Source organism: Herpailurus yagouaroundi, unplaced genomic scaffold (assembly GCF_014898765.1).
Source record: "Herpailurus yagouaroundi ecotype Mexico unplaced genomic scaffold, PumYag 187, whole genome shotgun sequence".
Taxonomy (NCBI): domain Eukaryota; kingdom Metazoa; phylum Chordata; class Mammalia; order Carnivora; family Felidae; genus Herpailurus; species Herpailurus yagouaroundi.
In genome coordinates, this window is record NW_024412418.1 from 15,141,354 (window position 1) to 15,169,290 (window position 27,937).

Consider the following 27,937-nt stretch of genomic DNA (forward strand, 5'->3'; position numbering starts at 1 on the left):
AAAGAAAGAAAGAAAGAGAAAGAAAGAAAGAAAGAAAGAAAGAAAGAAAGAAAGAAAGAAAGAAAGAAAATTTAGACCTAAGGTGGGGGGAATAACTTGCTGGTCAACACAGAGAATTTCTAGAATTACAAAAGCAATCTTGTAGAATTTGGAGAAATTATACAGTAAAAAATAATCAAAAGCCCTCAATCTAGGGATGGTAAAACTACTAAGTATCCATTTTAAACCTCTTGTTACATTTTGCTCTGGATCAGCTGCCAGGCTGATTTTTGGTATTAACTTCTATACCTTCAGCTTTTGATAGACTAATGAGATAAGCTTCTTCCCGCCAAGTAGGAGAAATACTTTGTTTCTCTACATTCAGTAAGAATAAATTAGTTCATTAAGAGGAGAATAAATTACAAATTACTTCCTAAGGAAAGATCTGGAAAAATATTACTATATCTTTTCCAAATAAATGTGTTTGTCTACCACCTTTTGTTGTTGTTGTTGTTGTTGTTGTTGTTGTTAACTCAAGGAGACATTCCACACTATCCTTCTAAAGTTAACATATCCTTCTTAATTTTTTCAACCATATTTCTGTCATTTTCTAAGGCCCACATCCACATAGCTCTATTTTCCATTTCTGGTCTTCCTCTATTCTCTCCTTCACTCTGCCACAGACGGACTCAGTGACTGACACTTTTGATGAAGTTTTTACTGCACAAAAATGTCTTTGCACCATTGTTTTCAATGGCTTTTATAACTCAAACCATCTGCTCTTCCCCCACCCTATTCTCGTTGTGTAAAACATTTTTGAAATACAGTGCAGAAAAGAAATGCGATCTTGAACTGCCTGGTTGTGCTGCACATTAATTTTCAAGCTGCTTTGCTCTGCAGCATTCATTTCTCCAGTAAAATGGCAAAGCGTTGATGCCTTGAGGGCCTGACTTTGCTTTTTCTTAATCATAAGTAATTAGAGAAACTGCCACATGTTGTTTTGGATAGTGTTTAAGTTCAGAAATGCTTTGAAAGGGGGATATATACACCCAGATTAACGATATGCAAAGGAAAATTAGTATCTTCAAAAGCTCAAATGGGTTGATTTGTTACTTCACCCCACTCTACAACACCTGGCTCTGCATAAAATTGAAGACTCAGCCTAAGAGAAAAATATGTAAGGAGGCACCAAGAGGAAGTCGTGGTTCAGCCTCATTCTCTCCTGTACAATTAACCTTCTAGACAGGAAGATGACTGTGTGTGGGATGAGGCATGCCGTTAAGGTCCATCCATAAAATCTCTTTCTCCCACCTGCACAGTCCCTAAGTGGCCCTCCAGGAATTATTCCTTGAGGTCTCGAAAGCGTCTTAATTACCAAAACCCCACTTTTAAATTATAAGTGTCGTCCTTAGATGATACTTCTGCAGGGTTAAATTTCATTTAATTGTCTCAACATGTCAGCTGGCTAGGACGGAAACTGTTGAAACATAGGTTTAAATAGGTTTCTAGGTTGGGGGAGTAGGAGCCCAAGATAAATAAACAGAGCTGAGAGGCTAACAGTGAGTCACCAAAAACCCAAGGTAGATTCTTAGGATCTCACTGAGGGGTAGAAATTAAAGACAATCTCAAAAGCACTTTTATTCCTTATCCATGCAACAGATGTCTACCTAGCTTCAGGTTTTCCTAATGCAATTAATTACAATGAATATGCTGAAAGTTGTCTTTTTTTTTCCTGCCTACCAGTAACCACTATTAAATTCAATGTGTCTAACAGGAGAAGCCCTTTAAGATTTACATGGGCATAAGAATGTTTCCACTACCCTCCCAGTTAAGCACCAGAACACTCCCGGGGAGTTGTAGTCATAGTCCCATTTGGGCAACATGGTTAGAAGGAGGAGAATCAAAAAAATATAGAGGAGACTGATAGCTTTCAGGGCATTCTACCTTCAAATATTGGCAATTGAATACTTTTAAGGAGTCTGAGAAAATGGCAAAAGCAGGGAGACAACTCTGGCCTCCTTCCCACAAGGCCATTCTTCCCTGAAACAGGTCATAAAGTCCTCATGTGAAAGGCACCTCCCTATCTGAGAAGGAGAGGCACAGGGACACCAAGACAAATTTTAACAAATAGGCCTTTCTAAGTCTCTCGCCGTTTACTATAGATTACTTCATGCTTCTCAACCTATCACATTCTTCCACAACTATCCACTCTTCATCAAACTTGCATAAACACACACAGATTCGTCTCTCTGGGTCTTCATTTCCTTATGAAGTTTCTCATGTCACATAAGACATCAAATAAATTTGCATGCTTTTCTCCTATTAATCCACCTTTGTCAGCTTAATTGTCAGACCCAGCCAGGATCTAACAGGTCACCAAGAAGGTGACATAAATTGTTCCTCACTTTGCATGCCATCACAAGAATAACGAACAACTCCTCAATACAAGACACCCCCTGCATCACAGAGACCAAGACAGACGCATTAGAAAGGGTAAGAGAGGCACCCCCGCCTTGACCACATTGCCTCTCCCCAAGGCCAGTGCAGCACTACATTCAGAGCTCTCTCCTGAGCCTCCAGAGCCTCCAGTGAGAAAAGAGGGGATATCTAGCTCACCGCCAGTGCCATGGGTTCCTTTGGAGGAGCCCCTACTCTAATCCCGCACCACAGAGATTACAAGGGAATCTGCGGGTCTCAACTACTGGGAATCTGACTGATGGAAAAGTGGGGAGGCTTGCAACAACCCACACACTGATCTTGGCAGACCTAGTTGATATCTGCAGTGCCCAAGTAGGAATCTCAACCAGCGGTTCTGCTCATTTGCAGAACCATGTCAAAAGTATACTCTGACCAGTGATCCTGGTGGGATGCACATCCGCCTGATTCAGATCCTCAAATGAGTAGTTTTGTTTTGACATCCAAAGTGTGGTAGGGTCCCCTCCCAAAGGAAAAAAAAAAAAAAACACCTCAGGGCAACTTGGCTATACAGGTATGTGACAACATCCCTCACGACCTTGTAACATGAGACCACTTAATCAGACTACATGTTTGTGTGTTACCATATATGGGAGACAAAGAAGTAGAAAATATATAAAAAACTACACCACATGGCATTTGGGTCTCAGTTCTTCAGGTACAAACCCAACTGAGCAGTGCAGGCATGAATAAAGTTGCTTCCTGGAAGGAAAAGCCTTGGGGTCACAACTCTCCTGCTACTAAAGGACCTGGTTTGCTCATGTTCAGGCAAGGAGCTAAATCATAGCCCTACCTGCTGTGGAGTTTTCTACTACAAAAGAAAACTATAGACTGATATCTCTGATAAATGCAGATGTAAAAATTCTCAATAAAAAACCAGTAAACCGAATTCAGCAGCACACTAAAAAGAACATTCACATGATCAAGTGAAATTTATCCTTGGGATGCAAGATGGTTCAACATACAGAAATCAATCAATATGACATATCACATTAACAGAAGAAAAGAATCATATAATCATCTCAATAGATGCAGAAAAAGCATTACACAAAATTCAACATGTGTTCATGATAAAAAAAAAACTCTTAATAAATTAGGTATAGAAGGAACCTATCTTAACATAATAAAGGCTATATATGACAAGTCTACAGCTAACACATACCTAATGGTGAAAGACTGGAAGCTTTTCATCTAAGATCAGGAACAAGACGAGTGTCCACTCTCACCACTCTACTCAACATACTACTATAATAGCTAGAGCATTCGGGCAAGGAAAAGCAATAAAAGGTATCTGAATCAGATAAGGAAGAAGTAAAATTGTTTCTGTTTGCAGATGACATGACTTTCTAGACAGAAAATCCTAAAGACTCAACCAAATATCTGTTAGATCTAATCAATAAATTAGTAAAGTTGCAGGACACAAAATTAACACACAAAAATCAGTAGCATTTCTACACAGTGATGAAGTTTCTGCAAAAGAGGTAAAGATTTACAATGGCATCAAAAACTATAAAATACTTAGGAATAAATTTAAGGGGGTGAAATATTGCTACTCTGAAAACTAGAAGACACTGATTGAAAAAAACCAAAGACACAAATTAATGAAAAGGCATCCCACATTCATAGAGCAGAAGAATATTATTAAAATGTTGTAGTACCAAAACCATTTATAAACTCAATACAATCCCTATCTAGAGTCAAATGTCATTTTAAAAAATAGAAGTAGAAAACACACTTATATAATTGATATGGAAACACAAAGACTCTGAATAAAAAAAATCCTAAGAAACAAGAATAAAGCAAGAGGCATCATACTTCCTGATTCCACAGCGTATTATAAAGCTATTGTCATTAAACAGTATGGTCCTGGCAAAACAAACAAACAAATCATCAAACAGATCAATGCAACAGAATTAAGAGCCCAGAAATAAATTCAAGCACATACCATCAACTAATATTTGACAATGGAGTTAAGAATACTCAATGGAGAAAAGACAGTCTTTTCAATAAATGGTGCTGGGATAACTGGATATTCACATGTAAAAGAACGAAACTGGACCCATATCTCACACCACTCACAAAAATTAACTCAAAATGGATTAAAGACTTAAGTGTAAAACCTGAAGCTATGAAACCTCTGAAGTAAAAAAGGAATACAGCTCCTGGATGAGAGTCTTGGTGATGGCTTTTGGGATATGCCACCTAAAGCACAAGCTACAAAATGAAATGACCAGTAAGTGGGACTACATCCAACTAAAAGCTTCTGCAAAGCCAAAAAACCCAACAAAGTATAAAGACAACCTACAGAATGGGAAAAACTACATGTTTTGCACCATGTATCTGATAAGGGATTAATGTACAAAATATATAAGGAACTCCTTACAACTAAATAGCAAATAATAAAATAAAATAATAAAATAAAATAAATAAAATAAAATAAAATAAAATAAAATAAAACCCAATTTTAAAATGAGCAAAGGACCTAAATAGACATTTCTCCAAAGAAGATATACAAAAGGCCTACAGGTACATGAAAAGTACTCAACATCACTAGTCCTTAGGGGAGAGCAAATGAAAACCACAATGAGATAGATATCACTTCACACCTCTTAGAATAGCCATCACCAAAAAGATAAGAGATAACAAATGCTGACATGGATGTGGAGGAAAAGGAACACTTGGGCACTGTTGTTTGGACTGTAAATCAGTACAGCCACTAAGGAAAACACTATGGTGGATTCTCAAACAATTAAAAATAGAACTACCATATGATCCAGCATTTCTACTTTTGGGAATACAGCCAGAGGAAGTGAAAACACTAACACCTCTGCACCTCCATGATTTACAATAGCCAAGACATGGAAACGATCTTAAGTGTCCCCTGATTGATGAATGGATAAAGAAGTTGTGGTATATATACATACATACATATATATATATATATATATATATATGTATGTATATATACATATATATACACGTATATATATACACACATATATATACATATATACATATATGTATACATATACATGTGTATATATAAAGAATCATTCAGCCACCAAGAGGAGGAAATACTACCATTTGCCATTTGCCATTTGCAACAACATGGATAGACCTTGAAGGCATTATGCTAAGTGAAGTAGGTCAGAGAAAGATAAATACTGTATGATCTCATTTATATGTAGAATCTAAAACAAACAAAACAATAAAGTACAAAACTCACTGAAGAAGAAAAAGAGACCACACTTGGGGTTACAAGAGGATAGAGGGAGGGGAATTTAGAGGAAGGTGGTCAAAAGGTACAAAGTTCCAGCTATAAAATAAATAATATTAAGGATTCAATGTACAACATGATGACTACAGCTAACACTGTTGTGTGACATAGAGGAAAGTGGTTAAGAGAGTGAATGCTAAGAGTTCTCATAATAGGGAAAATCTACCCATTTTTTCATTTTTTATTTTTCCTTTTGAAAGAAAAATTCGATAAGATGGATGTTAGTTGAACCTATTATGGTGATCATTTCATAATATATATAAATATATGTATATATATATATTTCATAATATATATAAAGCAAACCATCATACTGTATGCCTTAAATTTATACAGTGACATATGTCAATTATTTCTCAATAAAACTGGGAAAAAGGTATATATTCAAGAAATAGATAGGTGTGCTATATATAAGTATATTTTGTGTGTGTGTGTGTGTGTGTGTGTGTGTGTGTGTGTGTGTGTATGTATGTAAATAAAACAGACCAGCCAAGGACACTAACAGGATCAAGAAAAAACCTTCTCCTCCAAGACTGAAGCAAAAGTCAGCAAGATCAGGGATCTTCCCATTTTTTTCAGTCTCCCATACATTCCACGTCTCTCATTCAAATCAATGTAGGATTCTGTAGCTTGCAATGCCAATGATTACAGACAATGCCAATCCATGGATCATCTGTGGGTTAGGTGTGCATGAAGAAAACTGCATGACTGTCTGATTTTTAGAGAATTTAACATGCTTATAAAGATACATCATAGTGCAATGTAGCATTTGCTTTGGATATAAATAGGACATTACTGTGTACTTCATTCTGAAAGGAGTTGTGAAAATCCAAATGTCTCCTCAACTGTACAATTCCAACCTCTAAATCTTAAAAAGAATTAAATGCCAAGACCCTTCATGACTCTGAAAACTTTGTCACAGCCACTATTCCCCCAAATAAGAACAACAATGACAATACATAAAATAATGGTCGAGAATGTCTAGAGCTTGGGGCATCTGGGTTGCTCAGTCAGTTAAGCTTCCGACTTTAGCCCAGGTCACGATCTCCCAGTTTGTGAGTTTGATCCCCATGTCAGGCTCTGTGTTGACAGCTCAGGGCCTGGAGCCTGCTTCAGATTCTGTGTCTCCCTCTCTCTCTTTCTCTGCCTCTCCCTGCTTGTGTGCTCTCTCTCAAAAATAAATAAATAAAGTTTAAAAAATAAAAATAAATAAGAATGTCCAGAGATTGCAACAGCCAGTGGTCTGCCAACGTTCTTGCCTAGGAATGCTGATTTCCCAAAAGGACTTTTAATTTCATGGAAAACTGAGAATATCTGCAGGAAAAGCAGATTGTGAAGGTGTGAAGTGAACCAGGAGAAAATATCTTGGGGCCTTTTCCAGTCACCAATCTATACCTGAGGGCTGGGGAGCACAAAGCCCAGGAACAGATTACTATATCATCTTGCCCAAATCATTCATGAACTTTAATCCTAAGTGTCTTCAGTTGTAAAAACTAGAAGATGGATTCAACAAAAGCCTTCAAATCCTGTTTGTGGAGCCCTCTAGTTTCTGTAAAGTCATCTTAAGGGTCACTGCAGGGCTGTGGAGAAGGAGCCATTGGGTGAGTCCCCAGTCACCGTCCTGTCCCTTGTCTCGCCCACCCCACCCCCGCCCCACCCCACTATCCTTCCCAGGGAAAGGGCCTCTTCAGATGCAGGAACAATCTCTCCAAAGCACAGCTTTCATTATCAACAGCCTTCACAAAATGGACCTACACTCTTCTTTTTTTTTAATGATTTTATTTTATTTTATTTACTTGAGAGAGAGAGAGAGAGAGAGAGAGAGAGAGAGAGAGAGAGAGAAAGAGCACATAGGGGAGAGGCAGAGAGGGAGGGAGACAGAGAATCCCAAGCAGTGCAAGAGCCCCATGCAGGGCTCAGGCTCACTAACAGTGAAATCATGACCCGAGCTAAGGTCGGACACTTAACCAACTGAGCCATATAGGTGCCCCTGGACCCACACTCTTCTTAAAATAAGGTGGGACTTGAGGCCTATATATCATGGCCCAGACTTCTCAAGTGTTTTAAGCCTCTGCCTTAGCTCATATTATAATTGTGTCAAGAATAACTTATTTGATAATTTCTGACTTTGAAGATTTTCTCCATCCCCCAAGTAAGCCCCAGGTCAAAAAATATTTGTTCCAATGAAACATTCCCCTTTCCCATTTTCCTACATGCTCCCATTCTTTCCCAGCCTTGCCTCTCTGTCCATTGTATCATGTCCTCCTATTTATAAATTTGTGGAACATTGTGGTGTGCAAGAGTGAAAGAGTAGAGAGAAATCCCTCTAGTAAACAGAAACATTACTGAGACAAGCACTCTATCTTACTGATGTTTATATTTATACATGCAGGTATGCTCAGTAAATGTATGTTGAATAGAAAAGCATTTTTAATGTTTATTTTTTTAGAAAGGGAGAGAGAGCAGGGGAGGGACAGAGAGAGAGGAGGACAGAGGATCCAAAGTGGTCCCTGTGCTGATAGCAGCAAAGCCCGATATGGGGCTCAAACTCATGCTTGGAGATCATGACCTGAGCCAAAGTTGGATGTTTAACCATCTGAGCCACCAAGGTGCCCCTAGAAAAGCTTTTCTGACAAACAGTTATACAGCCCAAATATATGTGAAAATATTTGGATTATTTTACCAAAAGGCTCTTTCTTAGTTCTCAAGCTGTGGAGTTCAGACAAAATGTTAATTCTGTATAAACCTATGCACATTTATGCACCTGTGCCTGTAATGATACATCCGAATGCAATGTTCTTGTAGGGACTAACATGACACTTATTGGTAATGATTTTTGTGATGACCTTTGGGCAAAATAAGTAAGAGAAAATTAGTTCTTGTCACTAGAGTTAACTTCTATGAGGTTATACAGCTAGACAGACATCCTATATTGCCCTGGTTCAGCCCTGGATCTCATTTTCTCACCCAAAATGCCAGACTCTGCAGTCTCAGCTCTCTAATAGTTCCCATAGGCCCCAGGGGACATTGTACATTCGGCCATGATGGATCTATGCCATCTGGGTACTATGTTGTCCTGCCACATCTCCACTGGAGATCTGCTGTCCCCATTGGGTAGTACAGTGCTCCTAGACTAGCTGCAGTCACCTGCAAAGGTTCTGCTGCATTGGTCACCCTAATTACCTAGAAAAGCAATGCTCTGCCTGGGGTGATGAGTGTTGGTGTTTTCCAGGCACCAAAGCCAGCACTCATTTTTCTTTGAGTTCTCACAAAGTCCTTTATGAGACCCATTTCTTTACTTTCTGACTCTACCCTTCTTCTTGGAAGGACTGAGCAATAATTCCTGGGTCCACGAAAGAGGAACAAGTCTCTCTGTCTCATGTATAATTCCCTGTCCAAGAGAAAAAAATATATATCTTCCCTTTGTTGAAAAAAAAAAACCTACACAGTAATAGTAGCCACACACACAACAAAGACAGAAAAGAAACAAAAAAAATTTATGGTTATCTACCCATGTTAGGAGATACACAGCTGCCTCAAAAGATCAACACTCAAAAGGAAACCCAAGTTCTGAATTCCAGCTTTGACTTAGCAGGAACTCCTATCTACAGAATCTACCTCTGTCACAAAGAACTCTTCATTTTACAAAGACACTCAAGCTTCCTCTGAGTTCGTTTTACTGCTATGAATTTAACAATTATTTTGTTTCATATGCCTTACATTTAACACTCAACATGGGGCGCCTGGGTGGCGCAGTCGGTTAAGCGTCCGACTTCAGCCAGGTCACGATCTCGCGGTCCGTGAGTTCGAGCCCCGTGTCAGGCTCTGGGCTAATGGCTCAGAGCCTGGAGCCTGTTTCCGATTCTGTGTCTCCCTCTCTCTGTGCCCCTCCCCCGTTCATGCTCGGTCTCTCTCTGTCCCCCCCCCCAAAAAAAAAACACTCAACATAATCCTGTGAGCTTGATGTTAGTATCTTTACACACTTGTCATTCAAACTCTGCATAACTTTAGTTTGATTTTGCCTATTTTAGTAGCAAACAAGTAGATTCCAAAAATTCGTATGCAGAAGTCAGATACTTCCATGTAAATACATTTTCATGCGAGTTTACACTGCACTATAACATCCAAATCCACGATAACAAGAATGAAGATGTGGGGCACCTGGGTGGCTCAGTGGATTAAGCATCTGACTCTTGATTTCAGCTCAGGTCATGATCTCACAGTTCTTGATTTTGGGCCCCATGTCAGACTCTGCACTGACAGCACGGAGCCTGTTGGGGTTCTCTCTCTCCCTCTTTCTGTCCTTCCCCTGCGCTCTCTCTCTCTCTCTCTCAAAAAAATAAAACTTCAAAGAATTTTTACAAAAGAATGAAGATGTATATATTGATGTTTTCCACATTTGTTCATATTGTTCAACTTGACCTGATTTTGACTTTAGCCGGAGGAAAGGCATTAGTTGTGCACGTGATGAATAATGTAAGTAATGCAAACAGAATTAGAAAAGGAGTGACTGATTAAACTATTGATTACCTCCACTGCTTAAACTAACACGTCGGTAGTCCAAACACCAGAAACCACATTCTGGCAATTAGGTAGAGAATGTGATCTATACCCAGAGGAACATAAGAATATAAAGAAAGTGCTAGAATCCACTGCAGCAGCCTGAACAGGGAAGGTTACCCAATCTGATAAAATTGGAGCTAGCTAAAGAATAAGAGTACAGACAAGGCCAGGTATATTCGTATTACAAAGGTGTCCTTTTCTGAGTTAATTCCTAAGTTGGTATGAATATGTTTTATTGGAAGAAATTATGGGGATAGAAGAATTCTATTAAAACCCCCAGACACTGGTCCCCAATTCTAGGTCAGAGAAGAGAAGATAAAGTTGATTCCATCCCAGGGGTGGTAATAAACGAGGTATCTGCTGAGGGCAAAAGTAGTAGCTGGAATGAAAAGTGAGCCGGTCTTAACTGCAGAATGGGGTAGAGCTTAAAAGGAAAAGAGGATTGGTTACAGAAGGAGAGACGATATGAACAGACCCAATTGACTAGGGTATGTGACTGCCAACTTTGGAATTTTTGTCTAGATGCTCAGACGGAGGAAATCACAGTTCTTTACTCTCACTGTCCCCTATAGTATTTGCTGCTCAATTCTTGCTCCGGTTTCCCCTGTTTCACACTGTTAATTAGATCCTTTTTAAAAACACCTTTTCCCTTTTCTCCCATCCCTCTGACACTCACCATGTAACCCCAGATAACCCTTACCTTTTCTTTTCATCCCTCCTGTGATTTCTCTGCTGGTAAAATCCCTTTTCAAAGTTAAATGTCAAATCAAATAACTTTTGAGATCTCGTAGCCTTTCTTGCTTCAGATAAAAATGAAAATCCCCTTCTGACAGCCCACAACCACCATTTGGGGATTTTCCCTCTCATGAATGCTTCACGTTGAAAATAAATCCATATTGGTCACCTGACTGGCTCAGTCAGTTGAGCATCCAAGTATTGATTTTGGCTAATGTCATGATCTCACGGTTTGCGGGCTCAAGCCCCACAAGGGGCTCTGCACTGACAGCACGGAAGCCTGCTTGAGGTTGCCTCCCTGTCTGTCTGTCCCTCCCCTGCTCATGTTCAGTCTCAAATAAACAACCATGAATTTTTAAGAAAATAAATCCATATCTATTCATCAAAAAAGCAGATCATTTCCCCTCACTGGGATGCTTTAAATTTGTCCCTCCAGTTTGAAAGTAAATAGAAGTATCAGGTACTATTCTGCTCTTGGTGACACTGCCCAAAAGAACTAAAATTCTTCCAGTACCCATAATTGTGACGATTTAAAAAAATGAGGTCCAGAAAAATGGTGAGCTCCCAAAGTTTGATATTAACAAAACAACTTTGAATGCTCCAGAAGCCTTAGTGTAATGTCTTTGATAACAAACGTTGGGAGGAGGAGTTTAGGGCAATACATTTTCTTCTGATTATTTTCTGGCAGAAGTTCTTTTTTGGAGAAAGAGCTTAAATTATATATGAAAGCGTGTCATTCAAAAGTGTTGCATTTGTCTGCGTACCTCCAACAACCACGTTCTCCAGGGCAGGCTGCTGTTTCCCTAGGGCTGGCTGGCTGTCAGGAGAGCAGTGACACTCATCCTGTTTTTATTATTCCAGTCGTGCAGAGAAACTTATTTACCAGACAATAGGTAAAATGGAAGCAAGCAACTGGTAAGAGTATTACCCATCCTGGATTGTGCTTTTAGGCACAGCCTACTGTGAATACTGGTTTTTCAGGTAAGTACTATCAGCATAAACAAGGACTTGTAGAACTCTGAAGATGATACATTTACTGACACTCAGCCAGCACATTGTTCCTTCCAGCAAACAGCTTCGCCTAAAGAAGAATCAAATCCACATTTCACTCAACCTGCCCCATCCTCGTGCTTCCTCATTAGTAGTGTGGTAGAAAGGATATTCTCTCACATTTATAAAGAGCTGTTAGAGCCCTTCAACAGACATCATCTTCCTCCTTCTGCTCCTCTATTTCTATTTCTACTATTCCTCTTGGTCCCAGTAGTTCATTATGTTCCTGCTTCTACCACCCAAATGCCACTGGAATTTATACTTTTATCTCTAGCACTGTCACCCCCATGATTCAAGTTTTCAAACTTCACTATGGAATTAATGCAATTGTTTCCCAAATAGTCTTTCACCATATCCCAGCACACCACCTGTCCTGGAGCTAGAATGGTCTTTTTTTTTTTTTTTTTTAATTTTTTTTCCCAACGTTTTTATTTATTTTTGGGACAGAGAGAGACAGAGCATAAACGGGGGAGGGGCAGAGAGAGAGGGAGACACAGAATCGGAAACAAGCTCCAGGCTCTGAGCTGTCAGCACAGAGCCCAACGCGGGGCTCGAACTCACGGACCGCGAGATCGTGACCTGGCTGAAGTCAGACGCCCAACCGACTGCGCCACCCAGGTGCCCCTAGAATGGTCTTTTTTTAACTGACAAAACCAGTTTTGCTACCAGCACTGTTTAAATCCTTAACATCTATATGATAAAGTCCAAAGACCTTAATATATAAAATTGACCCTGATATACCCCTGGGTCAGGCTCCGTGCTCACAGCACTGAGCCTGCTTAGGATTCTCTCTCTTCCTTTCTGTCTGCCCCTCCCCCATGTTTTCTCTCTCTGTCTGTCTCCCTCTCTCTCTCTCTCTCTCTCTCTCAAAATAAATAAATAAACTTTAAAAACTGTATATTAAGTCAAATGTGGATGTGATAAAGTACCTGCAATTCCTCAAAACCACCGCTCTTTATCTTGTGTGCAGACATTTGCACATTTGCACTCTTTACCTGGAAATCCAGCTCTTCTTCTGCATACCCCAGGCCTACATAGTGAACACCCTACACATCAAATCATGTCTAAAATGTAAGTACATCTCTAAAGTGTTTTGTAGCAGCGAGCTTATCTGTGTATTGCTGCAGTAACGAACCCAGATTAGGGTTTTATAGCAAAACTTTATTTTGTGCTCATGTTTGTGTCCATCATAGGTTGACTGTGGGTTCACTATGGCTCAGCTTCATAGTCTAAGACCAATACCAAAGGAATACCTCTTACCTGGTTCATGCCGATATCATGGAAGTGTTAAAAGAGAGATGGCAGAACCATATAATGGCCCCTAAGGCTTTTGCTGAGAAGTGTAACAAACATATGACTTTCTCTCATATTTCCCTCTACAAATTAAGTCATGTGGCCAAGAATGACATCAGTAGGGAAAGAAGTATAATTCTCCTTCATGGAAGGGCTGGTAGAAAAGAACTGGTGAGAAGATAAATATTTTAGGAAATATCTCCCAACCCCCACTATGGAGTGCCATCTTTTCCTTATGTTTTTCCATAACATATTTTATATTATAGCACAGTGGCTAGCTCTAGAAAACAGTGATGGTGATTACAAGTGTGTGTGTGTGTGTGTGTGTGTGTGTGTGTGTGTGTGTGTAATTTTCTACACCTGGAATGTTGTATACATGAAGGAACATGATGCAGGGATAAGAATCACCACTGCATAAAGCAGGTGTTCCAAAGGTTTCTTCCATCAATGTAAAGCTAAAAGATGTGAGGTTTAAAGACATTTAGTGACTTGCCAAAGGGCACAGGACTTAGTAAATTCAAAGCTCTGCACGAGAATTTCAGTTTCTTAATACCTAGTCCATTTTTATGTGTGTGTAGTGGAAAAAATACATTTTTTAACAAAGTTCACAATAAGTGTGATACCACACTACAGGCCGGTATTAGACTATCAGCAATTTGAAAAGTTATAGATATTCTTATTATACAATAGTAACATGATATATAATTTAAAATAGTAAAAGTACTATTATATAATAATTAAACAGCAAAACACACTCTCATATATTTGAGAAATAGCCTATATTATCTGGGCTTCTGTATCTATTGGTGTATTGTTGCACCTTCTTGGTTTTATTAATGGGAAGTAAAATGTAATCTCCATTAGAATAAGGACTCAGTTCCTCCTATATTCTCAGTGTCTAGAATAATAATTATAGGTGTTAAATATTGTTCAATATGTTTAAGGAAACTCCATAAATAGCTTCATAACAAAAGTGTTATTTATTCAAACAAGTTTTGAAAACAGTATCTAAATTATTGCTCTTATAGAATATGCAATACAAATTTGAGTTAAAAAAATTTAAGAAGTCATGTAATGGAAAAACCTATTTAAATGTGTTATGGCTTTTCTTAAGCCTGTGTGTTATAGAATCCCTCTCATAGATTATACCTGGTAATAGCTCCTATAAACAGCTTCAAATGGAATATTCCTTGGGAAACACTGCTGATGGTCCAAAACTAGTTTGTTAAAAGGAATACTTTTTTTTTCTATTGATCATTTCTGTGTGATTAAACCTATTAAAACACAGTTCCACAAAGCTGTGTTTTTGTGTGTAAACACTCATTTCTCTTTCTAGGTAACATTAGCAAGAGACAATTTCTCTACTGTCAGAGACTTTTTTCTATTCCCGTCTCCATGTGTACTGTCATGGATAGACCCAGACAGGAATTTTTAAATGACTGGTACAATTGCACTTTGTGTATTGCATTTATTTAATAAATTCTTACCAAACACCTACTATATATCAGGACTCATTTTATCTGCTGGGAATGGAACAGTTAAAACAACAACAACAACAGAAGGGCACCTGGGTGGCTCAATTAGTTGAGTGTCTGACTGTTGATTCCAGCTCAGGTCATGATCCAAGGGTCATGGGATCAAGTCCTGCATCAGGCTCTGTGCTGTGTGTGAAGCATGCTTAAGATTCTCTCTCTCTCTCCCTCTGACCCTCTCCCCCTCTCTCCCTAAGGGGTTTGCACTCTCTCCCTAAGAAAATAATTAATTAATTAATTAATTTTTAAAAATTTAAAACAAAGATACCTGACTTACCTATTACAAATTCCAGTAGAAGGGAGACCAACAATCTAAAGTATATATGGAATATCAGAGAGTGAACTGGTAGAGTACAATAAAAATTAAAATATGGAAAGGAGATAGAAAATGATATGGGAAGAGGAATGCAAGTTTAAATATGCTGTTCAGGAAATGCTTCCCTAATGTGAAAATATTTGAACAAATACCTAGAGGAGATGAGGGATAAAGCCCTGAGATTATATGGAAAAAAAAATCATTTTAAGCCAAGGAACAGCAGGTGGAAAGGCCCTAAAGTAAAACAAAACAAAATAAAACAAAACAAAACAAAACAAAAAACACTTGCCCATTTGAAGAGCATCAGGGATTGTGGCTGGTGTGGACTGATCCAGGAGGAGTGTGGAATGAGGGGAGGTCAGAGAGGTAGCATAGGGCCTGGTCATGCAGAGCTCAGTAGGCCATTGAAGGATATTATTTTATTTACTGAATGATACATGAAACCAAGAAAAAAAGTTGTAAGCATGGAAATACGCTGAGCTTAAATTTTACAAATAGTATTTTGGCTGATTGGTGGACTGGGGAAGGGAAATGGCAGCCATCAGGCAAGCCAGTTGGGGGCTACTACGTTAATCTAATACAGAGATAGTGGTGGCTGAGACAAGAATATTAGTGGAGGAGACATTAAGGGAGAAGGTAAAGGATACATTTTTATGGTGGATAAAGGAAGACCTACGGGTTGCTTTTAGAGTAGAGTTTTACAGATTTCAGATGCTACTTCAAAGTCTTTGGCCTGCGTTATTAGACAGTCGGCAGTGCCATTTACTGAGATGGGTGAGGGATTAGAAATCTGGTTTTAAATATGTCAAGTATGAAAGGGCAGTGAGATGGACCCACACTGGGAATTTCATTGTTCAAATCTAGAGTTGAGTGTAGGTGCTCAAACTGCAAACATTGATTTCAGAAATAAAAGCAATCATAGTTAAAGTCATAGGACTATAGGAAATGGAGCAACCCAACACTACTAGCATAGAATCGTGATGAGGATCTAGCAATGGAAGCCAAAGGCATGGCCAGATGGAAGCCAGAACCAAAAAGAATTAGGGTATCCCTGAGCCCATATGAGGAAGGCTTTTCGAGTGGGAGCAGGGAATGATTAAGTGTCAAACGCTGATAAATCTGAGAATTGGTCCTCAGATTCAGTAACTGAAAATTCACTGCTTATATTCACAAGGGGCATTTCAGTGGGATGGTAGTGGCAAAAAACCTGACTGGAGTAGGTTCAAGAGAGAAAGAGGATAGGAATTGGAAATAATAATTATATTCATCTCTATGTCATTTTGTTCTAAAAGAGAACCAAGATGTGGAGTGGTAGCTGGAATGCAATGTATGGTCAAGATATTTTAGGGTTTTCATTTGATTTTGTGATGGAAATTAACAGCTTATTTAGAAACTGTAATCCTATTTTCCAGTTGAAAGAGGAAATTGATCACACAAGGAACAGATTTACTGTTGGATCTATGGCCATGAGTAGTTGAAAAAGGAAAGAAAGAAATGTTCAAGTAAAGAGGCTTCCTTAGGAGTACAGAGTCCGTTTCTAGTAATGAGAAAGAAGACACGAATGCAGAAAGGAACATAGATGTGACAGTGGGAGCAGAAGGAAGGGCTTAAATGTTTTTTTTTTCCCCTCAGTATAATAGAAAAACAAACTCTTAGAAGGATTGGAGTGTAGGAAGATTTGGAAGTTTGAGGAGAGAGGAGAAAGTATAAAATAGTTATTTAAGATAATGGAAAAGTGAATGAAGTAGGAAATTTCAATGGAATTATAGGGCTCATGAACGGACAATTTCTGGTTAGTGTCATAAATCTAAACCTGTCAGCACATTTGTGACTTCCTCTTCTCCAACAATCAGCCACTTGAAACAGGTGCATGTAAGTAGGGATTTTCATTAGGGTTGGAATTTTGCAGGTGAGTATGATGAATGACGAGAGGGAAAAGTGTGTGATGCTGGAGCATGGATCTAAACTGGTTTAAAAATTAGGATGTTGTGGAAAGAAACATGAAAGGTAGATAGCAATAATGAATTGTAAACCCTGGTTCTGGTAAAGAAATGTTAGAATTAGATTTCCTGAAGGAGTAGAGAGTCAGGAAGTAGTAATTTGAAATTGAGTGAGGTGAAATTGATATTGGAATTAAGATTGCAGAGGAATTGAAGTTTTGTCAATGATAAGTCTAATTTATCACCATGGAAATGAATGGTTAAGTAAGGTGGGGATAGCAAAGATAATCAAAGGAAAGAAAGATAAAGACGTGGTAAACCATGGTATTGGAAGGGTGATCTACATATGTATTGAAATCACCTAAATCAATATTGGAATGGTATTGGAGAGGGTGACTGTGAGCCTGGAACTAAAATCTCTAAGGAGCGAAGCTAGGTAATCCAAGGATCTAAAGGTGACTGCAGTGAGGAAGGAAGTTGCTAGAAATCTCTGAGGGCACAAGATTATGAGATTAAAAACTAGAGATCTGGGAAGGAAGGAGAAACAGCAATGAGACACTTACTTTAATTCCAGGTATTAAGAGTATGTCAGATCAATAGTCACACCTTGAGAGAGCTACAAGGGAAACCATAACCTTGGAAAAGAGTCAGAATCCCCTTAGAGCAAGAAGGTGCAGGAAACAGGAGCCTGGTGATACAAAGGATTTTGCTATGGAGTCATAGCAGGAAGTGTACAGAATATGAAAATCTGGGGGTGTGCATGACATTGGTGTCTTAGATTGATGTAGAAAAGGTTGAAGGGCATGATGGGATTGGTGCCCATATGGTCAAGTCAGATGGTCTGATGATGCTCTAAAAGCCAGAGGGAAGAGAGAGGTGAGCCCACCCAGGAACACAGAGCTCTGAGCCTTCTAAATCCACACAGACCTGAGCTTTAAATCTAGTATATGTATGCAGTGAACTTAAATCTCTGGGTTATTTGTAGAGCAACAGTCAATTGCATGTTTTGTAGTGTTTCTTGTCTTCCATCTTTCAAAGACATATATTCCAGTTTGACAATCTCTCACTAGGATTTTGACATCTGACTCTAGAATAGCTTTCTTCTCATACCCGTTTCAAGTTCTTCCACTTTCTTATAAAAAAGTATTCATCATTTTACACCAATTTTTGGAATGCAAAGAACAGTAACTGGTCAGAGAGTGGTTATAAAAAAAATGTTCCTTTGTAGAAAAGTGTTCATTTCTATTTTATTTTAAAGTAATACAGTGGGGTCACTAAAAGTGTGTGCTTAGAATAAAGACAGGTCTAGATCTGAATTCAGGCTGAGACATGCACCACCTTTGTGACCTTGGACGAGTTATGTAACTACGTGCAAATTAGCATCATGGGGGACATTGTGAAGGCCAAAAGAGGCAATGATTATAAAGCACTGAAACAGTGTCAGGCACATATTAAACATAATAACTATCTGATATATATGTACAACTAAATTTTAGCATTTATTTTTACCATGAGTATTAATCACTCTTAAAAATGTATAGTACCTTGAATAGGGATGAACTACTAAAAGCATATTTTTCTTAAAAAAACTAAGAGTTGTTAACATTGCTATTAACTTAGTGCACCTGTATGAAATGTGTATGTTCCACAACACTGAGTATAAATCACTACAAAATGGAGAATCTTGTTCTATTTCTGCAATAAGCAAGCTCTACAATTTCATGAACAAAATTAAAATTTAGTCCCTGGAACAGTGATCGTCCCTTGGTAGGCATGCAAAATATTTTAAAAAATTATTGAAATGCAGGGGCTCCTGGGTAGCTCAGTCGGTTAAGCATCTGAGTCTTGATTTCAGCTCAGATCATGATCTGGAGATTCGTGAGTTCTAGCCCAGCATTGATCAGGCTCTACTCTGACAGTAAGGAGCCTGCTTGGGATTCTCTCTCTCTCCCTCTCTCAGTTCCTCCCCTGCCTGTGCTTTCTCTCTCTCTCTCTTTCAAAGTAAATAAATACGCTTTAAAAAAATTACTGAAATGTATTATTCTTTCAATATCAGAACCTTAAAAAATGTAGCAAGTAACATTTTTGTTGAATTTCTGAAATCACATATATAGTAAAATAGAATGTCTTGGGAAATTAATATAAAGGAAGAGGAATTGTTCTACCAACCAAATAAAAAAACTGCTTAGTATTTACAGCCTCACTTTCTATAAAATACATTAAAAATACAAAAAAAAAAAAACATTTGAGCTTGCACATTTCCCCTTGCATTTAGAGTTTTAAAGCTTTCTTATATACCTTCTTTTTTAACTTTCATCCACACTGCCAATATGGTGGCTGCCCCTACAGTTTTGTACCTTCATACATTATGCTGCTGTCATGAAATATATCTTACTAAATGACACAAAGGTTTGGTCTTCTGTGAAATGTAGCTAATTAGCTGAGATTCCATCAGGGCTCCAAAGGCAGGTAGAGACCTTCCAGGTGTAAATGACCCTTACCTCATTGAATATGCTTTTTAATTAATGTCCCATTAACTAGCTGACAATAGTTCCTAAGCTAAGTGAACAGATCTGAATGTAATTAAACATTTATTAAGTGGCCTGCATCCCTGTTACAGCTGCGGCCTCCCTTCCTTTCACACAGGTCAGGGTGGGAATGAGAGAGGGAAAAAGAACACAAAGACACAGTTACTTCCATCATCCACCTCCCATTTCCCTCCAATAGTGCTTACTTGAATCAACAGAGAGTTAAAATAGTGCAAAGTCAGCCTATTGGATTTTTCAAGCACAGGGTCTGGAGACTGCTTGTTCGCTATAATGGCACTTATTAAACTGTATTAACTACTTTTCACTTTTGGTAGCAAAAGACTCAGCAGAAGACTGAATCAGGTGCAGCCCCAGTGAACCAAGGAGCAAGCAGCATTTCATAGCAGAGACGGAAAATCAGGTCAGGCAATCGACCTGATAAGATTTGGCATGCTAAGTTTTGGATTAAGATTCTTCTGATTTTTTTCATTACATTGTTTCAAAACAACAGAAACGTCTCCTTATTTTTCACTTTACTGATTGAGACTTATTTGGGAATCATCATTATACCCGGTGACATTAATGACAGAGAAGTCTGGGGTTTGAAGCACGGCCCCATTATAAAATATCTTAAAGCGTCACAATAAAAGAACGTTCATTCAACTATATGGTATCGCAATGTTTTGTTCTCAGATATTACTGCTTCTATTGGTACAAGCCTTAATTTTCTGGCTCTTGTTTCTCTTCTTTTGGGGGGGAGGGCTGCTGAAAGTGACAAACATGCTTGCATGTAACTATGGAGTTCTAGATTTTTCTTCAGACCTTGAGGATATGACTGCACCAGTAGTGATAGAATTCCAAGTTGTACATTCTGAAATTTCTCTGCTCCCAGGGTTACAGGCATATTCTACTTCTTAAATATTGTTGTGAAAAATGACCTACCGTCTGCTCAGAATCACTTTGGCAGTTCTCACTAGTGAGGGTCTGAATATAAGGAGGTACAGAATGATGTATTTTAAGTCCTCTTCAGAATCAATAAAGGAGTTTTTTGTTTTATTCATTTTAACAGATTAAGGCATTGATTTTATTTGAGAATATGGCTCTCTATGATGGAACTGATCTCCGAAAAAGCTTTAAATTATAAAAGAAGAGTTTATATAAACTTTGACTTTCCATTTAAAAGAACAAAAGGCATGAGAAATAACTCGAGCACTGTTAGAAAAATCTTAATAAATCAGACAATAGTTCCAGCCTAACATTTATCTGAGTAACTTGCCAAGTCTGTCCCATATCCATTTCTTCATAAGTCAGGGAATGTTCACTGGATATAGTATGAGCCCTCTTGTTTCCTTTCCATTTAAATGTTAAACATAAGAGAAAAATTCAGAAATCATGTGAAGAAGGTAGAGTTGCAGAACCTGAATAGAGAAAGGCTGGAAACTCAATTAGTAGGGTCAAAATCAGTAAACACAGCGCACCTAGGTGGCTCAGTCAGTTGAGCGTTCGAGTCTTGATTTCAGCTCAGGTTAAGATTCATGGCTCCCAAGTTCAAGCTCCATGCTTGGGAGAGAGGGAGAAAGAGTATGGAGCCTGAAGCAGGGCTCGAGCTTACCCAATGCTGGGCTCAAACTCACGAACTGTGATTTCACGACCTGAGCTGAAGTCGGAGGCTTAACCAACTGACACACCCAGATGCCCCAACCTAAAGCAATTTTAAAAGGTTAAAATAAACTGAGCAATATCAGTGTCTACAAATTAAAAAAACTAAATGGGTAAAGGATGCCCATTTCCCAAAATTGATTAACAGAATCAAAGCAATGTCAATCAAAATATGGCCACACTTTTCATGGAAATTGCCAATCTGAACTAAACTAGCAAAGGCCTATAAATAGTCTAGGTAATACTGAAGTAGAACAATGAAGTCAGAGGACATGCATTCGCAGATATCAATCTATATTGTAAGTTAAAAGAATTAAAACTGGGATATTGATGCAAATGTAGACAAATAGGTCAATAAAATAAATTATAGAAAGAGACCTTTTTAGCTATAAGTAAGAGGAAAAGGGTCATGTACATATATTGGAATACTCTCAATCAATGAAAATATATGAATACATACAAAATACTGATCAAAAGAAGTAATCCATAAAAATGAAAAAAAAAGGATGGCACTATATTATGTACAAGTAAAATTTTAAAAAATTATGTAGGGGTACATAAAGAGATTGTAAAAATATATTTTAAAGTCTGGAATATAATTACCATAATAGCCAGTGTTACGTCTAGAAAGGACAGAGACGGCTGTAATCAAAGAGGTAAACTGCCTTGAAAGAGACACAAAATTATCGAACATAAAGGCAAAGATAAACTCATTTTCTTTAAAATTAATTTTTTGATTAATAGTAACAAGTCAGTTCATACAGTGGGACAAGTATGTTAAAACACATACCTGAAAACAATTTACCTCCAAAGAATATAACGTACTCCTATGAATCAATTACGAAAATACAAAGAATCCAATCTGAAAAAGGCCAAAAGACTTAAATAGGAATTTGACTTAAAAACATTTCTAGGGAGGATCCTGGGTGGCTCAGTCAGTTAAGCATCTGACTTCGGCTCAGGTCATGATCTCCCGGCTGGTCAGTTTGAGCCCCGAGTCGAGCTCTGTGCTGACAGCTCAGAGCCTAGAGCCTGCTTTGGATTCTGTGTCTCCCTCTCTCTCTGCCCCTTCCCCTCTTGTGCTCTCTCTCTCTCTCTCTCTCTCAAAAATAAATAATCATGAAAAAATTAAATGAAAACATTTCTAGGGGTGCCTGGGTGACTCAGTCGGTTAAGCATCTGACTCTTGATTTTGCCTCAGTTTATGATCTCAGGATTCATGAGATCGAACCCAACATCAGGGTCTATGCTGGGCATGGAGCCTAACTGTGATTGTCTCTCTCTCCCTCTCTCTGTTCCTCAGAGCAAGGGGATAATATAATCAAGATAGTATTTACCTTTGGTAAGGATGAAGGAGATAACGATTCTGCAGGACCATGGGGGGCTTCTAAAATATCTCAATGTTACTATTTCTTAACCTTAGTGGTGTTTGCCCAGGTATTCTTACTATTAAACCATTTATTTTATGCTCTTCTATAACTGCATACTATATTTCAAATATAAAAATATAAAAAGTTCCACACTCCTTTGGAATGATCTAATTAGACAAGATTAGTCCCATTTTTACATTCTAGTGGTCAAAATGAGGGGTGAGAATTTCCTAGCCTTTGCAGACACAATGACAATTCCTTATCATTGCAAATAGGGTCTTGAGATGCTAGGGCATCAGTAATGAAATGGGTCACAAACATAGACAAAATAGACAAAAATAGTCTTGGGTGAGGAGAGTACTACCAATCAAGTTTGCATTCATCTTGGCTAGTACCTTTTAATTCATTTTCTTTAAACAGAATATAAACCATTCAATTTCCTGACAGTAAGTTCTGTAACAGATACATGATATCATGATTTTAATTTGAAATTCTTTTTAGAAGTATTGTGATAAGATGTGAGAAGGGGGGAATCACTACTACTAGGAGAAGAACATGAAACTTGGAGACTATATGCTTGTTAATAATTATCCTTTCTATAATTCTCTAAGCTTGAAAGTTTTCAAAAGCCATAGGGAAGGAAGTTGACAATTTTTTTTCTTTTGTAACTTTAAAAAAAAATTTAACATTTATTTTTGAGAGACAAAGAAAGACAGAGCACAAGTGGGGGAGGGGCAGAGAGAGAATGAGACATAGAATCCAAAGCAGGCTCCAGGCTCTAAGCTGACAGCTCAGAAGCTTTGAGATCTTGACCCAGGTCAAAGTCAGATGCTTAACCTCGTGGCCGAGCCACCCAGGCACCCCAGGAGTTCAGAATTTGTAACATATAAAGATAGGCAAGTATCTTGAGGATGACGTGCATATAGCATATAACAGTATTTCTGCCAACTAATTTAAAATCAACAATGGCACAGAGTAAAATGTATAGCACCCAGAATAGTCGATGGAATTTGTAAGTGTTGTAGGGTGACAGGTGGTAGCCACACTTGTGAACACAGTGTAACACATAATGCTGTTGAATCACTATGTTGTACTCATGAAACTAATGTAATATTGCATGTCAACTATCCTTCCATTTAAAAAAAACACTAAATATTTCTCATAGGATATTAAGAAATATACAAAATAAAATCAGATAAAGCATGAAAGTTTGAAAAATGAATCACAAGTTATGAGAAGTTACCATTTCCAACATGAATTCTGGCCTAAAGGTTCAGTGAGTTTTGAAACATTCCACATGAAATTGAACTCTGGAGTTGGACTGTGAGGTAAAACAAAACAAAAACAAACAATCAAACAAACAAAAAACCTTAAACCAAAGGCAACTCGCTTCACTGGTGATGATGATTTTTGGTGTCATAAAATTACAGAGCTTGGGGCGCCTGGGTGGCGCAGTCGGTTAAGCATCCGACTTCAGCCAGGTCACGATCCCACGGTCCGTGAGTTCGAGCCCCGCGTCAGGCTCTGGGCTGATGGCTCGGAGCCTGGAACCTGTTTCCGATTCTGTGTCTCCCTCTCTCTCTGCCCCTCCCCCGTTCATGCTCTGTCTCTCTCTGTCCCAAAAATAAATAAAAAAATGTTGAAAAAAAAATTTAAAAAAAAAATTACAGAGCTTGTACAAATGATATGGTGCTTTTTGATAGCTGGAAATCGTGACAGTAACTGCAAGGAAACATAAGTGGAAGCTGGAAACTTTTCCTTACCTGTAACCTACTTAAATAAAACAGGGGCTCATCTAAATAGTGAATTGTTTTCCTTAGAAGCTAAGCTACCTTAACTTTTAAACAAAGACAAACTCCCTAGCTCTTCTTTTCTTGAGAAGAGTTATCTTATCTCCTATGCCAGGTTCATATGAAAATGTTGCCAAAAATGACACAATCATGTTCAAGAGACCATCAGGAAGCAGGAGAGAGAAGAGCCCTTCCAGAATTTCCAGGATAGCAGTCAACCACTCACTACTGAATACCCAAAGTGATTGTGCTCAATGGCATGGATTAAAGACCACGCTCTACTATGTTAGCTCCGTGAGGTTACACAAAACACCACCCAAACTCTCTCTCTCTCTGACTCTCCCCACTCTCCTCTTCTTTTCTTTTCTTCCTTCCTTTATTAATTTAACAGAAAAGCTGTTCAAGTGACCCTTCCACCTCTTCTAAAATTTTGAGTTGGCAGCAGAATGTTTATCCTCAGGCCAAAACACAAAAGCTGCTCCCTAGAGAAATGGAAAAAAGCTGTCTTAGAAGAACTAGAACTGTCGGTGTGGATCTTGTCACAGAATAATGCCTTCTTTAATTATAGTGTGAGTGTCATTTATACGCAATTCTATTTTCAAATTCCCGCCTAGATACCATCAGGGAAATGCAACCATCACACTCAAAAGACCCAGGGAGAAAACAGGTATGAACCAGCAACAACTCTAACAGCCATTTATATCAAGTACACTATTGTTTTTAATATGAGCCTGACTTCTGAAAAAAATGGAACAAAACAGGAGGAAGATTAAAATAAACATTGTGTATGAATTTGGAGGTTACAAAGAAACAAAAAATTAGGAGTTTAAGAAAGTTGAGAAGAGAATAGATACATTTTATACAAATAAGAAGCTTACAGAGTTCTACTTCGGAAACAAGGAAATTACTGGTGAGAATTTGACCTCTCGCCATAAATAACCAGAACACTGGGTAAAATATGTGAAATAACAATTTTCAGTCTTTTGGACATTAAGGAGCATGACTGTGCTCCCTACAAATAATATCAACAAAACCAAAACAAAATGAAAACAAACAAACAAACAATGGAGACTTCCGACCACCTAACCTTTCTCCCTGAAGACAATATCTTGACCAAGCTATAGGCAAAGCAAGATAGGTGCTCTCACTGAGTTAGGGACACAGAGCTCAAAGTCCAGGATGGATAAGAATGGCTAGAGTTTGAAGAGCAGGGTAGCAGAGCAAATGGAGATATATAGAGAAAAAACTACAGAGATCTGCACAAGTGTCACATTGAAACTTTACCTGAATTCTTGCCTGTGCATTAACAGGGAGTCTCTATAAAGCAAGGCCAAAAAGAATGGCCAGGAGCTGTAATCTGAACAAATGCCACACAGGTCTAGGAGATGTTTGGAAATCTGACCAAAATGGTATGGTCAGCATTAAGACTTATACACATATGAAGCAGCCAGCATAATGCAACCCGTAGCACATACCCAGGAAGAACACATCTGAGAATTTCCTGCCGAGATTCCCGAATTACAATCCCTACGTGTGTGTGTGTGTGTGTGTGTGTGTGTGTGTGTGTGTGAGAGAGAGAGAGAGAGAGAGAGACAGAGAGACAGAGAGAGAGACAGAGAGAAACAGAGACAGAAATATGCTGCACTACGTACACATATAATGGGTGTATTCATATATACATAGTTACATAAGCAGCCCTGCTATACATTTAGAAATTCTATTTAAGGAATTAACTTTTTAGGACTTGATTTAGTGATGCCAGCTTAATAAATGAAGAGTACAAAAAACGTAATAGATACCATCAGACACTCATACCTGGTGTTGCAGAGAAAAAATATTCCCATCTTACTGTGGCATATTTTATTTTTCTTCCAGTTGGTTTTGGGCTATTTAACGAGAGGTTTTAACAGACTTAGTGATCACAAACTCAGATAAATTCCACTGGAGCTTATTTTGTATCAGTGCTTTTACCTTTTTTCTGTTCCTATTTCATAGTTGGGCATTTTTCCCTGAGCCATTTTACCACCATTGATGGCGTCCAGGAGGCTCTTTATCTTACAGTCACATAAGATGAGAACTCAGGCAGAAGAATGGGAGGCAGGAACACATAAGCCGTTATTTCACTCTTCCATTGTTCAGTTCAAAGTGAGCATTTTTGAGTAAATAACACGTTGCGTTTTGCTTCCATTACTGCACATTTGAGAGTGACTGATGACTTCACAAGCTGGTTTGTGTTCAGCAGCCCACAGAGTGACACGCACTGTGTTTTTAGTGACTAGTCTATTGGGATAGAATTCATTTCACTGAAAATAGTTTGTGACCAGTTGTCCTGTAAGTTTTGTCCATGGCACTTCTTTTCTGACTTCTCCTCCCTAAACTGCTTTACACCTTGTTTGCCTAATTCACAGCCAGCCATCCTCTATTAGCTTCCTAAGTCTGCTCCAACAAAGAACCACTAACCAGCAAAGGTTAAAACAGCAGAAATTTAATATCTGACAGTTCTGGAGGCTTGAAGTCCAAAACCAAGGTGCCCATGGGGCCATGTTTTCTATGAAGAGTCTAGGGTCTTTGATTTTTTTCTTAGATTCTGGATTTTCAGGCAATCCTTGACATTCATTGGCTTAGAGATTCATCACTCCAGTCTCTACCTCCAACATCACATTCTCATCTTCTGCTTTGTGTCTCTTTGTATCTATCTTCCTCTTCTAAGAGTAATGGTCATATTGGATTAAAGGCACACCATACTCCTGTATGACATCCTATTAACTAATTATATCTGCAACAACACTATTTCCAGATAGGCTTATGTGCTGAGGTCCTGGGAGTTAGAACTTCAACATCTTTTGGGGATATTCAATTCAGCTTACAAACCTAGAAGGAACATATCTGAGCATTTCCTACCAAGATTCTTGAATTTAAATTTCTACTTCTCTATATTTGTCTTGAAGTCATCAAAATAACCTTCAGTTTATATATCTGTTGACCAATAAAGACCATGCAAGTATATCCACCAAGGTTTGAAGAATTATCATTGACCCTTCTTCTTTGTACCTGTTCTACATTTGATATGATTCTCATCTTATTCTTGGCTCTGTGTTGTGTTTATACATACCAATTAAATCTAGGTCACAGCATTTTGTGGTTACGAGGTTAGAGAGATTATTGCATAGACTTTGCTTATTTTCCCCATATTTCCTACCTCATGATGCTTCCACTCCAAAGTCTCTCCACTCACATGTAGGAGGTCCTTAAGATGACTCCAGCATGCTCAACATAATAAGTCACATGACTATCCTATGGTCATCTCAATAAATGCAGAAAAAGCATTTGACAAAATTCAACATCTTTTCATGATAAAAACTCAACAAACTGGGTATTAAAAGGACATAACATAATAAAGGCCATCTATGACAAGCCACAGCTAACATTA

General features: G+C 38.3%; 1 pseudogene; it reads right to left on the reverse strand.

Moving 5' to 3' along the window:
* The window catches only part of LOC121043964 (suppressor of SWI4 1 homolog), a 41,976-nt pseudogene extending 28,628 nt beyond the window's left edge, over positions 1-13,348 (reverse strand).
* Positions 13,349-27,937: the final 14,589 nt, after the last annotated feature.